This window comes from Octodon degus, unplaced genomic scaffold (assembly GCF_000260255.1).
Source record: "Octodon degus isolate 3935 unplaced genomic scaffold, OctDeg1.0 scaffold00277, whole genome shotgun sequence".
In the NCBI taxonomy this organism is placed as follows: Eukaryota; Metazoa; Chordata; class Mammalia; order Rodentia; family Octodontidae; genus Octodon; species Octodon degus.
The window spans coordinates 330,208-345,335 of NW_004524853.1; positions in this window are offsets into that span (position 1 = coordinate 330,208).

Below are 15,128 nucleotides of genomic sequence, written 5' to 3' on the forward strand. Positions count from 1 at the left end.
TTAGTAGGACCTGAAAGAACTAGGAATAAAAAAAATTCAAATTGTTTAGGTAATTTTATATTAGATGATAATATTCATGTTACATTCCAAGGTTGCTATTGGCATACACTGATGTCAAGTAAATGATAAACTATATTAGAAACATTGAAAGCAGTTATTTGTCTTAGAAGAAAGCAGAAAATGTTGTAAAATGAGTAAGATTAAATAGTAACCCTATTCAATTAAACTGTAAATATTAATTCTGATGTATTTTATACAGTGAATAGATGGTAGAGATACATATATAATATAAAATATGTGTTTACCAAAAATAACTTCTTCGAAATAAATGATCACTGAGCAACATCCCCCAGATTTGCACTGCTAAGAAAAAATTTGGCGAAATATACCATTTTTTTTGGAGAAATGGCATACTCTTTGTATGCATAAAATTATTTCAATTATTCAGGCTAGCTTGAAATATCTTGTCATATCAGAAAATAGAAGGGCTACTGAGGCTACTAGGGTTTGACTAAAAGGCTCGTCTTAATGGGCTTCCACCAGATCAGATATAACAATCTGAGTATCAGTAAGATAAAAGAGTAAATACATTGAATTACAACATATTTAAATCCAACAGTTCACTGTCACATGGAGGGCAGTGGTAACATTTTTAAAATGCCAAGGAACAAAGTCATTATCATGAAAATTAGAAAATAAAGAGGGAGCAACAAGGCATTTGTCTCACTATTCCCCTAGAAGGTATACCTAAGGGCAATCAAAATTTGATGAGGGTAAATTTGTGTACTAAAAGGAATCCAACCAACAGAAGGAAGAGTGATAAAATAAACACACTGATTTTGCAGTGCTTTGTCAATTAATGAGTCAAGGCAACGATCATGAGTAGCTGCTAATGTCACTAAAAAAAGCAGAGCAATTTGGTATTATGTGCCTTGGATGGAGGTTTACAGTGATATCAATGAAGTAGTCCAAAGAGAGAAAGAAGGAAAGAAAGAAAGAAAGAAAGAAAGAAAGAAAGAAAGAAAGAAAGAAAGAAAGAAAGAAAGAAAGCAAACTGGGAGGGAGGGAGGGAGAGGGAGGGAGGGAATGAAGGAGCAAAATAGAAAGAAGAAGGAATTTTGATCTTAGCATATCAAACCTTAAAAAAATCCGGTACATTGTGGTACCTCAAAATATTGAAATAAATAAATAAATGTATGGAAGGCAATTTTGCCTTGAAAACAGTTAAGAATATATTCAAATATCACTAGGAAGGGCTGGTCAGATAACTCAGTGGATTAAAGTGCTTGCTTACGCACAGGCAGGGACTGGGCTTTGATCCCTGGCATGTTTTGTGCCTTGCCATGGTGGCCCTGCCCCTGGGGCACGCAGAACGCAAATGAGACAGGGCATGGATGCACAGGTCTGTAATCCCAGCTCTTGGGAGGCTGAAAACAGGAGCATCACTATGAGTCCTATCTGTGTAGTGAGACCCTCCTGTAGATTCTGTAGTAAATAGATAGATAGATAGATGATAGATAGATAGATAGATAGATAGATAGATAGATAGATAGATAGATAGATAGATAGGAACATTAAAAGAAAAATTGTTTGTTCATGAATATAGAACATATAAGATCCAAGAAAAATAATATAATTCATGCACATAGTTTTAAAGTACAATTTTCAAGTACAGATATGCTTTTATAATAAATGCCTCTTCTCATAGAAAAGAAAGCATAAGCAGTTGGCAATGACTATGACCCTATTAAATTTAGCTTGATGCAACTCTCAGAAAAATTCCTAATGAGATCTTTCTAAAGGAATTTTTTTTTCAGGTCCAGTTTTAAAAATCAGCATGGAATGCACAACCCCATGCCGGGAAGAATGAATGTGCTGAGGAGGTGACAAGCTCTTTGTCCAAAGACAAGAAGAAATCTGTGTCATCCATATCCTGGCAAAAGCCACCCTGCAGGGCAGTGCCTCTGCAATGATAGCTCTCTTTGTTCACCCTGTTGGACTCATGTGTCTCTACTACACATAATCCTATTTCAAACACCAGCTAAACCATTGACTATCTCTGATGATATTACAAATTATGTATTAGACATTTTTAAAGAGGCAATTCAGACTACGATCACACACACACACAAATATACACACTCCCATGTCATATTCAAAATCCCACATTTTAAACCAGCTTTGTAAATTTGCAAAGCAACAATATGCTTCTACTTGTACCAGAGAGTTAGACATACATACAAAAGAAACAATTGTGCTAAATGGAACAAATTGTCTTAAGTAAAAATATATTAATGACATTTAATCATATAATGTTCAATTTATTAACAATTTTCTTTTGTATTTTATGATTATTGTATCATTGATTCAAGGTACAAAGGATACAAAATATGACACCAAGCAACTTTGCAGCCTGGAAAAAGTCATTTAACCTCTCTAACTGTCCATTTCTGTGAGAGAAAATTTAAATAAATCATCTCTCAAGTATGTCCAACTCTTGGGGGCCCAGGGAGATAGCTCAGTAGAATAAGCACTTGCCTGGCAAGCGCAAAGGCCTTAGTTCAATTCCTGGCTCTTTAAAAAAAAAAAAAAAAAGTATGTCCAACTCTAGAAGGCCCTGATAGTATAATAATCTTATAATCTTTTAACTTCCTTGTAGTGGTTGATACATCGTGTCAACTTGGCTGGATGCTACCTAGCAAAATTCCAGCTGGGGGGGGTCGCATCCTGGGGCACAATTGGTTCTGCCCCCAGAATGACTCAACACAAAGAGATCATATAAACGGGCTGAGGAAGTAGTGGATGTTCCACTTAGTCAGAGGAACTTCAGTCTTCGCATTCAGCTTGGACTGTCCATCACAGACTCTTCAGTCTTCCCTCGCAGACCCATCAGCTGATGAATAGAGACTTGCACGGAGCACAGTAGTAAGCTTCAGACCTTGGGACTGAGGTCATGCTTACTATCAAGTGATTAAAAGAAAATCATATATAGATTCCGCCCTGGCTGGTCCATCACACAGTGGTGATGTAGATAAATACAGGTAATTTTCAAGGCTCAGATACTGTAAAAGCAGCACAGTGGTAAAAATGAACTACACTCTTACAACATTCATTTAGAGCTAGTATTTGAACTGAATCTTTAAAGGTGGTAAAAGTCTGGTACAGTGTCTTCTATATTTCTCCAAGTACTTGGCATAGTTCCCTAAAAAATAGTACAATATCTCATTAGCATTTATCTTCTAATGTTGTTATCTAAATGTTGTTTCTAATGTTGCTGATAACTAAAAATACATTCTTCATTCAATTTAAAATGAAAAAAAAATTAATTTTTCCATAGAATCACATCAGTAAAAGACATTTTAAAAAAAGACACAGAATAAGCCACATATGTTAAGAAATAACCTTCCAAAATGTTCCTTCCAAAAATTTTCATCACAATTTGAAGAAATTTCCCAAATTTTATGGAACATTTAAAGTTAACTTTAAATACAAACTTGCTAGCCAATTCAGATACCCAAAATATTTTGAAAATCACATTTTTTATTATTAATTATGGCTATAAAAGTTGACCCTCAGGTTACAACTGTCCTGACATAGAAACAACTTGGATTAAGACTGGAATTGTAGTTTTCATTTACAGAGTCTTGAGTTATGACTCAAATACTAGCTGCTTGTGCCTTCAAGGGTGTAAGATACAGATTGAACCCTTGAAGGGCTCTAGAAGGAACATTACAGCATCCTTTCCTGTGTGGGGTTACCTGAGAATGCCTGCGCCAGTGTCTCCCTAGGGACAGTGTGACTTGCCTGTGCGCAGAAGAGAGACTGAATGTCACACGTGTGCACAGGAGCCAGAGCCTTCAGTCTACAACTTCAGTTACACCCAGCCCTTGGAAAGGAACTGACTTTGTAAGTCAACGGTCCACTCTAATAATTTATTTTAACAATGATTAAATCCATTTATATTTTATTATTTAAAGAAAAACAAACTCCAGCCACCTTATCAATGATAATCCTTCATATAATTAGCAAAACATGAAAATTAAAAATGGGTGTAGAAAGTATGGAAGTGAAAAATTTCAAAGATACAAAAAAGACAGGATTTATTTCTGCTATAGCATGTCTCAGTTTCTAAATAGGTCTCTTATTCTATTTGAGAAACAGAAATGATCATTTTTGTAGTTTAATAACACAGACTTCCCAGTCAATGAAATCATATTCAGTGTAAGATTTTGTAAGTCAATTTGATCTTCCTCTGTTCTCCTCTTTTCCTTTCCAAAGTTGCTTTACCAAAGCTAAACAGTAAAAATAGAAAATGTGTTCATAGCCCAACAGCCAGAGACAAAAGTCACTTTTAAAGAGTATTCAAAAACTCTTGAAGAGCAGGGATCCTTAAACTGACAACAAACATTTTGAAAATCTGGAAAGTGAACCGTTTTTCCCAATTACTGCCGCTGTATGATACTTCCTTCCTCCCAGTGTGAGATAAGATTGAAAGTTTTTGATTGAAATAGGGGGCTGGGTGAGTTTATATGGCAAAGGAGGCAGTAATTGAACAGGAACTATTGTAGCCAGACTCCCCTAAGGTGACTGTGAGCAGACAGCTCCAGGGTGACTGCAAGCTGCCCAGACTGGGGAGAGCCCCGGGGTCCTGCGCCATGTCCTGCCCCACCCCGGGACCCACTGGCTCCAGGACCCTGCTCCTCACCTCCTCAAATGTTCTTCTATGCATTTAAAAGGTACAGTTTGCTTCCAGTTTTTCTCCTGATTCAATAATATTCTAATTTAAAAAATCCTTTTTACGATACAGACTCAGAAGTACAAAATGACCCTGTAAAGGATGTACTGTAATTCTTTAAATATCACACAGGTAACAAGAGGACAACAAACCTCAGTCAGAAATACCTACCAATTTTACAGAGCTGCTGTAAGAGGGTTGTTGATTAGATTAAATTACTCTGAAAGGATGAAATTCAATGAAAGGGCTCATTATTTCTATTATTCATAGAGGTAGAAAAGAACATGTCCATTATGCAAGAATAGAAGAGATACAGAAATTTTTTAAAAGCCCACTCCTGTTAGGCTTAGAGTTTAGCTCATAGTTAAAATTTTGATCATACGCCCTGTTTGATATTAAAATATTTGATGTTTTAAACTATTTGCTTCTGATTTTCCAACACACATGTGCATATTAAAAGAAAGAAAGCCTATGCTAGTCATCATTTATTTGCTTAAGTCTATCTTTCTTTGAAACTTTCTCAAGTTATGTGTCTATAATGTGCACCTTGGAATATACCAGTAAAACTCCATATAAAACAATATTTTCTAACACACGATTACATCATCTGTTGAACGGACACTAGATAAACTGGCTGACCCATCCACTGTCTAGAAAATCAGGACAAAGTGAGTTACACAGTACCTATATGTTCATCTATGCCTATGTTATTTATTTAATTAATCAATCAAACAATAATAAAGCCCAAAGGCCCATCATTAACTGGGTTTATTACCCACAGTGATGCCTGCCCTCACTTCAGAGGGAACAGGTGTGTGGCAAATTCAGATCATTTTAATTTCTACCATAACCGTGGTGACACTGATGATTTTAACTCAAGAACTACACATTAGAGGCACACCAAATCACAAGAGAGGAGATATGTTAGTTTAATCCTCTATACAGAAATAATTAAATATAAAGAATCTTAATAACATCCTGTCTGGTTAAGGTTAGCTATAAGTTGCTAGGCCACCTAGTGTCATGTGTTACTAATTAACCAAAGTGTAAATAAAGGACCATTTTGTTGTGAAAAAATATATATGTATGCACAAGAGATTTAGAATAGATACACAGCTATTTTCTCTTACTTCACTGAAAATAAAAGTTTATACTAATATTGTTTAGACAACATATCATGTCTTCATCTTATCCTCTGAATATGTACTACAAAGACAACAATATGCAATGTATTAATTATTGTAATCATGTTCTCATCTAAGGTTTTATAAAACTTAGATGAGAACATGAATATGTGCACTAACCAACATATTAAAATTTTATTTTATGTAGTCTGCAAGTGGTATCTGTTACCTGATGATCACAATAATGGGTCATCAAACAACTTTGGAAGGCTTAGAAAAATCCTAAAATATAAACAGATGGAAGTAGACACAAAGGCTTAACATTCGTAAATATCTGAAGGTGACAAATATTTATGCAAGTACCACGAAAAGCCCATTGTTCAGAAGAGCAAAGGAGAAATCCTCAATGTAGAACAGTCATTCCTCATCCCTAGACAAAAGTAACTTTCATAAGTAGAACTTTTGGTACTCAATATAACATAATTCAATAGAGTGAGGCTATATTATTTCTTGCTTAGAAATGAACAAAATGGGGACTAGGGAGATGGCTCAGTGGAATAAGCACTTCCCTGGCAAGTGCAAGGGCCTGAGTTCAATACCCGGTTCCACCAAAATAAATAAATAGATGAATAAGAAATGGAAAAAATGTCATGACTGTAGCTATAACTTTGTAACAGAATTATTCAACCATTTAAAAAATAGGTTTTCTCTCTCCTATGTCTGTCCGGGTGCTGGAAGGACTGATAATGCATGCCATGCTTCAGTTCCTTTTCAGAATTTTCAGCCAAGTGAGAGGTAGGCAAAGATCCAAGCAGTTAGATATCAAAGTGACAGCTTCATTTTTAAAAGAGCTATTAGGGGTTTTGGCAGCAGCAGTGAATGTCTGTATTTCTGTGGAAAAACTTACTTTTCCAGCCATAAGTCATGATGGACAAATGAAAGCTGCCCACTCCTACCTATCATCCCAAAGATGTTCACAAAATTTTAAGATACTGAAGAAAAGAATTGTCACTACAGGTGTAAATGATTCCAGAGAACAATATGTCTTCTGAAATGAAGGTAACTTTCACAATTATACACAGAAAATATATGTATTCATACATGTTATTTTATACATGCAACATGATTCTGTTTCTTTGACAGTGAGGCTGGGGGTGGGGCATGGTCCATGTTTGAGTAATCATCATTTTAGCCCAAAGTATTATAGAATGAAAGTGTCCATGTTGAAGGGCCATTGTGAAGTTTTAAAATATCACTTACTCTTTTATACCATGTTCTGTGGGCAGCCATTATAAGGCAATAATGTAAATTCTTATAGATTTTAATATCTACTATTAAATATGTTTCCCTGCTAATCACTGTCTGATATTATATCCAAGTTAAATTTGATATGAATTATACTTCAAAATGTCCTCCTATTTTCTTTTTTCATCTTTTCTTCATCTCACACCACTCCATCGTCACTCCATGTCAGTCATATAGACCTTATTGTTCTTCCCAAAACACCTGCCATACTTATTAATATATCTATGCATCATTCGCTCACCTGCTCCAGATCTCCATGAAAATATCATCTCAATGCAATCTCTCCAAGATGGCTTATTATAAATGTGCATCTCATGAGCTGTCTTCCTTGCTTTATTTTCGTCATGGATATTCTTTCTCAACTAGTGTGCTGAATATTTTCACTTATCATTGTTTATTGCCTTCTTAATTGATACCTGTACAGTGAGTGTTTGCAACACAAAGATCTGAGTCTCTATCTTCAGTGTTGAATTTTAGGCATCTAACACTCAGTGAAAACCATTTGATAGGAATGTGACAAATAAATGGGTCTGTAAGCTCATTTATTTGCCTAGTATTATATTCTTTGTGTAATACTACAAAGAAAAAAATATATAAATAGGACTAGATTTAGCTTTAGGAGCCAATAAAGTGTAAAATACTAAAACAACTGGGAATCAGTTTTTGCCTGTATTTCATTGGTTTTTATGGGAAAGGACACCTTTGGTCGACTCTGCGCTGCTAGAACACATCAGTGCCCTTTCAAGCTTCACAGGGCACTTTCTTGTGTCCAAGCCACGCGTACAGGGCCCCAGCACATGTGCTCCATAACATCACTTTCATGTATTCTGTCCCTTTTTACTGTGATTTTTCTTTACAGTATTACACTCTCAAAATAAAGATTCCTAATTTACTTAGCCAGCTCTAATACAGTGGACCTTCCAAGCACTTACTTCTTAAATAATAGTATTCTTTTACCCTGGGCCTGGCATGTCAGCACTGCGCAGGGCGTGCTGAGATGGCAGCTGAGACTGGGCATGGTGGATCACACCTGAGTCCCAGCTCTTGGGAGGCTATAAACAGGCGGGTACTAGGAGTCCGATCTAGTAGCAAGACCCTGAACACTCTGTAGACTCTTCCCTAAAAAATACAAAACAAAACAAAGCAAAACAGATAGTAAGTATTCTTTTAAATTAGAATCACACAGATAAGTTACAAAAGAGTGGAGAAGAGGGGAAGCCAGCAACCAGTTCTCATTGCGTCTTTCCACTAAACACCATTTGGCCTTGTTCTGCATTGGTTCTGTTTATCTGGAAAATAAAATTTAGTGTTCACTTTCAATAAATGTGCAGTCTTCTAAGGAAGAAATGAGTAGAGGATTTGCAAGTATTAATTTTGATCTCTTTGCCTTCAAATATTTGGTACTGGGAACTGAACTCAGGACCTTGTGCTTGCCAGGCAGTCACTTATGCCACTGAGCTATATGCCTGGCCCCCTTCAAATATTTGGAAAAGCTAGAATTTGATATGCTTATGGACTACAAGTAACCTCATTAAAAACAAAATAGCAAATATTGTTTATTACCTTATTGCAATGTTATAAGTGTTACTAATTAACAATGCATAATAAAAAACCATGTTTAAATTATTTTATTTTATTTTATTTTGAAGAGAAAAAAAAAGCAAAAATAAATAGCAGAACAAAGACAGAAATAGGGTAGTATACAGCAATACATGTTACAGATTTTCAAAATAAGAATAGAAAGTTAACAAAGGTTGTTATATTACCTATTTTTATCACTAAATTTTTTGCTCAAATTAACATATAATTATGCAAGCTTGAACAAATAATTGAATATTAACAGTTGCTTCCAATAAGCCTAAATTTTTCTCATATTTTTAATTTATTTTAAAGAGAGTATAATAATAATTGAAAAGACATTAGACACAGTACACATTTAAACTGGATGTTACTGAACATGTAAGGGTATGTAATTAAGCCAACAAGTCTTAGTTAGGTTCTAGCATCTATTATCAATTCCTTGATGGTGATGTTCATTGTTACTGTTAGGTTTACATGACAGCAAAGTAGTAGTAAAGAATGGAGACCCTTCAGCTGGGGCCCCATAGAGAACCTCTCTGCTCAGATGCTGCTTTAAGACCACCATTCATGTTGACTTTCCCTCTTTGAACAAACTTTCACTTAAGAATTTGATGATCAGTGGCTATAGGAGGACGTATGGGACTGAATGCTTAAGCACAAACTAATATTATGCCTGATGTTAGACACTTTGTATGCATTATATGGTGTAACCACGACAAAAGTAATGCAAGATGGGAATTGTTTTAGTGTCTAATGTTTTCAAAGGTCAGGCTAAGATCTAGAGAAGAAATAAATACTCAAGTCCAAAGGCATAGCACTGAGAGCAGGGGAAGCAAGAGTTCAATTTCAAACATATAGTTATTTTTTTATCTTAAAAGATGATGGTACATAAGAAGATGCAAACAATATGAGAGAATCACTGTGTTGCTTTCGATCAACTTTCCCCAATATTTTCCATAGCCAGAGTTCACTGCTAAGATGAGGAAACGGATGCTGATTCTGTGCCACTAGCTCAGGCTCAGATTCTATTCAGTGACAAAGATTTTTCATGGAAGTGGGGTGTGTGTGTGTGTGTGTGTGTGTGTGTGTGTGCGTGTGTGTGTGCATGTGTGTATATGATAGTTCTAAAACTGCAGATTTATTTAACTATCATCACAATCTGAAGGCTGAACAATTCTATCACCACAAAGAAAATTTCACATCTTTTTTTTTACTGCTCAAGAGTCACATCTTCCATCTAATCCTCTTGATACTACAGAGCTGTTTCCTAACACTAGAATTCTGCTCTATAATGCAGGACTTTTTGAATTTAAAGCTCTTGGGAATATTTTACTGTATACTAATGTTATTTCTGAAACATTTTTAATCTTTATAAATATTACTGTCTTATATTAAAATATCATACACACATCCATATACACACATATACACATAAACTAAAATAGAACATTGATTTAAACACAGAAAAAAATTTTAAAATCCCATGCATTTTCATTGAGATTTTCTCCTTTAAAGTTTTTTTCTCAAAAAAAAGCTGGTAGTACAGTAATGTCTTGAGACTATTTTTCTTTTAATCTTTTTGTTTATTTATTTGGTACAGGATCTTGCTACACAGCTCAGACTCATACTCACAGCTCAGACTCATACTGATCCTCCTGACTTGGCCTCTCCACTGCTAGGATCACAGATGTGAGTCACCACACCTGGTTTCTGTGGCCAGCTCACTGCAGGGCCAGCACAGCACGTGGTCCCAGGACTGGAACCCAGTCCTCACACTTGCCAGGCAGGTGCTTAGGCCACTGAGCTCTCTCCCCAGCCTGCCTTGAGACTATATCATTAAATGAAATAAATCAGACATAAATGCTTAAACGTCAAATGGTTCTCTTATATAGCTCAAAATATAAATAAAGAGAAAATAAAAATAAATAATAGAAAATAGGGAGGTAGATTTTCAACAAAAGAAAAAGGGACCAAGATACGGGACATGCGGAGAAGATGAAAAAGTGATAAAAGGGTTAAGATAAGTTACATACACAGGCCAACTCCCTACAGCGATGACATCATTGCATACTGCCAATGTGTGCTAATAAAAAATAAAAGAAAACTGCTAAGGTGACATTAGCTTTATTTCATTTTAAAATTTTAAAATTATTGTCATTGTGGTATAAAAATATGCTGAAATATGGTATAATTGCACTTACATGAGGTATCTAAAGTATTCAAATTCAAAGAAACGGAGAGTAGAACAGGGACTGTGAAATGCTGGAAAGGGACCCTGGGCAATTGTTGTTAGCATTTATGAAGACTCAGTAATATCAGATGAGTAAGTTCTAGGGAGCCCATACACAAGATCTTACCCACAGTGAACTTAAAAATTCTGTTAAGACAATGGATTTCACCTTTGAATTCCTGCTTCAATTGTTTAAATAGGTATTTTACACATATAAAATTTTATATTTATGTCTGAATTTTGTATTCAAGAAGTGTAAATGGTATTAAAATTATTTTTATTTAAACAAAAAAGAATTTATCTAACAGAAGGATGGGGTACATATAAACGGTCTCATATAAGTAAAATTCCTGGTGACTGCAATTTTTCCAATTCTAAACATTACCCACAACTAACCTTTAAAAAATTACATCAACTCCATAGGAAATAAGGATTTCTCAGAAGACTTTCAAGTGTAGAAAGAAAGCTCATTTCTTGAAACTCTGTGTTAAGTCTAACTGATGCTAGGCACCCTCTTTTCTTATCCCAGCTTTAGGTATACTGTGCTACCTACCGTACACTCCTCTTCTGTGCAACATCACCCCAGCAGCCCTGTGGTCATTACCCCAGCTTCTTGTGGACCCCTCCCTAGAGAGGTCTCAGCTAAAGTCTCTGTGCTTTTAAGATACAAAGTAATAGATAAGGCATTAAAAACAATACAGAATTTCAAGAAAAATAACAAGGTGATAGGAATTCAATAATGGTCGTCCCCCCTTTTTTTTTTTTTAATGCATTTGGTTGTTACAGGGCCTCACTACACAGCTTGGACTCGTGGCGATCCTCCTGCTTTCAGCCTTCCCAGTGCTGGGATTACAGGAGTGCGCCACTACACCTGGGACTCTGGCCACCTCTGCAGGGCTGGCATGGCCTGTGGTGCTTGGGATTGTACCCAGGTCCCTGAGCTTGCCTAAGCAGGTGCTTAGTCCGCTGAGCTATCTCGGCAGTCTTGTCTCAATTTTTAAGAATATGCCATCACTCATCATTCCAGAGTGGTCTATCTAGTAAAGAAGAAGTCATTTGTAAATGGACATTGCTATAATTCCATAAGACAGGCAGTACTTTCATTATTATTCATAATTTACAGATGAGGTAGTCAGTATCAGCAGTATTGAAAGATTAGTCCCAGGTCACTGGTTTATTAAATGACCAGCAAAAATCAGTAACAAGTTTTGTACACTTGGAAGACTATAATGAAGGGGGCTGATCAAATTCTGACAATTTCAATAACTTTACATAATTGACCATCCAATGACATTTGCACTAATTGGCTGATGAAATAACAATGATAAACTCAGTATGATCTATGTTGATTAGATACATGTAATATTTTGGTTTTTACAGCATTGTAATTTTAAGTAATTTTCATTACTATAATGGCATACTGTAACAATTATTCATGTAATTTTTCTTATATTAAATAGATTGTTTGCCACAATTTATCTTATTCTCAGAACTAAAGCATTTAACAGTCATTACATAGTATATTTTGGGTCTGATTCTTTGGGGTTTTTTGTTTTGTTTTGATTTGTTTGCATTTAGTACAGGGACTGCAGGGTCTCTCTACACTGGTCAGACTCGTAGTGATCCTCCTGTTTTCAGCCTCCCAAGCGCTGGGATTACAGGCACGCAACGCCAGGCCCAGTCTCAATCGCCCTGTCTCAGCGCAGCCCTGGGGGCGGGGCCGGCACAGCACACTAGAGATGGAACCCCCGGCCCTATAGGCCTCACTGGTTGCAAGGTAAACTCTGCAATCTGGGATTCAAGACCAACAAAACTATCTCTGGCAACAAGGAAGACACATACAAATTATTTAAGAAAATAACTCTGTAAGGTATCTGTGACCAATAAATCTTAGGGAAGGAAGTAAAGCCAAACTAAAGACACGAAGAGGTAGGAGATCGCTCGTTTCCTGTTAGCGTGGCCAGCAAAGGCACACTGAGGCAGTTCACATGTCAGCCGGTATTAGGAAGCATGAGCAAGTGAACGCGCACCTGTAGGAAGATCCTCTAGGTTCACAGAGGGGTAGGCAAAAGAACTGCTAGGGGAGAAATAATTTGCATTTGAGAAAGGACAAGAAAGTGAATAAAACAGTCAAACTGAGTGAGTGGAAGAAAGAAAACTGGGTAAAACAAACAGCTGGGCTGTAGGGGTTTTGTCTGTGTGACGAAACTCCATTAGAAGACTTAGCTGTGTGCATGTGTGTGTGTGTGTGCATGCATGTGTGTGTCTGTGTGTGTGCACGTGTGCATACACACATGTACATGCTAGAGTTGGGTGGATGATGATGTGCTTTAGATATTTAAATTTTTTAATGTTATTTGATTAGAGAATCATTTCAGTCTGGGGGGCTGCCATGAAAGGTACTTCAAATGAGTAGAAAGCTGAAATGACAAACCTTCATTTTTTCACAGATCAGGTTGTCTGCAGTTTGACCTCTGATCTCTCTGCTGTATAGAAGTGTCTTTCCCCCAGTATCTTTCGTTTCTTCCCTCTGTTCATGTTTCTGTCCAAATGCATTCTTCTCGCAAAGTCAACAATTAGATGGCATTTAAGCCCATTCAAATGACTGCATTTTCACGCAATTACCCCTTTAAAGAATATTAAGTGGGTAGCCTTTCAAGCATAGAATTAAGGAAGTAGAAAATTCTATATTTTCCTGCAGAAATAATATACATTTAACTTGACTTTTGTGAAGATTATGTATGAATAGCAATTACACTTTTTGATGCAGGTATTTTTTCAAACAGTCATGTGTTAGGCCTCAATTGCTTATTGGAACAATTGAAATAACATAGTTTCTCCATTACTTTTTGAAAACAAGTGCATACTCAAATAATATGGAGACTGTCTAAAATTTTAAAGCATTTAAACTTCCTTATAAGCCAGCCAGCCCCTAAAGCACACAAACACACATGAATCATAATACATTTTGTGGGGAGTCAGGAGAAACATTTACCTTGGCTTAGAAGGAATTTCCCATCATACTGAGAGCCAAGGTGATACACTTGGAAAAAAAACCACCTAGAAAACAACATATGTGCTATATACTGAATACACTGACTAACAAATTATCTTAAAAGAAGTTAGAAGAGGAAAATGGAAAATTACTCCAGACTGAGGGTAAGTAAAAACATATAAATAGCATTATTTCCAAAGACCTGTACAAATCTACTCAATAAGGCAATGACTAACAAGCTAAAATTTACAAAACTATGCCTTTTTCCTTCCAGGCAGGCCAAAGTCTTCTCATTTAAAGTGTTAGTAATTCCTAGCCCAAGAGTTTTAAGTTCCCAAGGATCACTATTATTAACCCAGAGAGCATTTGTGTTTGCCTTGCTAACACCCTCATATATCAAGTTTGTTTGTTTAACACCTACATCAGTGGGTAATTGGCCGGCACATTCAAGTCAGGAAGGATCATATCTGCTTTAATTCCCTTTTCTCCCACACTTAAAAAATGTGGACAAGAAGTCAGTAGACTAGGTTCAAAGATAGAGTGTGGTAAGAATAGTAAAGACTTGAGGTATTTGTGTAAAATGTAATGATTCGAAGGTGATTTTTTGAAGTAATCTCTCCTATGACAATATGATCTGATTGGGCTACTTATTCATAGATCTTTTTGTTATTGAGCAGTTTATCCACCAATTATGAATGACTTCTCATATTAAAAATGTCCGTAACATTATTTTAAGGGCTTTATAACAACATACTTTATGATTGCATCATAATTCATTCAACACCCTATTATTGAACATTTAAGCTATTTTTGCTTCCATTTACAAAATTGCTATTGTAATTCATGAGGTGAATGAGGGAATCAGTGGAGACTCCCAGGCTTGGTTTAAGGCAACAAGGCAATGAGGAATTTATTGTGCCCAGACACAGGCAGACAGAAAGTGAAAAACCTTCTGCTGGGAGCAAAGAGAAGTGTGCCTTTTCATAGGAACAGAAAGAAGGTGACATTAGGTGGGAAGGTTTAATAAACACCTGCAGGCCAGGTTCTCTTGCATGGGAAAAGTCCTTGAGTTGCCAGGGTAAGTTTTCAGGTGTCTACAGATATCCCCAGACATCTTCAGATAGCCTAGGACCTGCAAAATTATGTGTCCAATCTTAT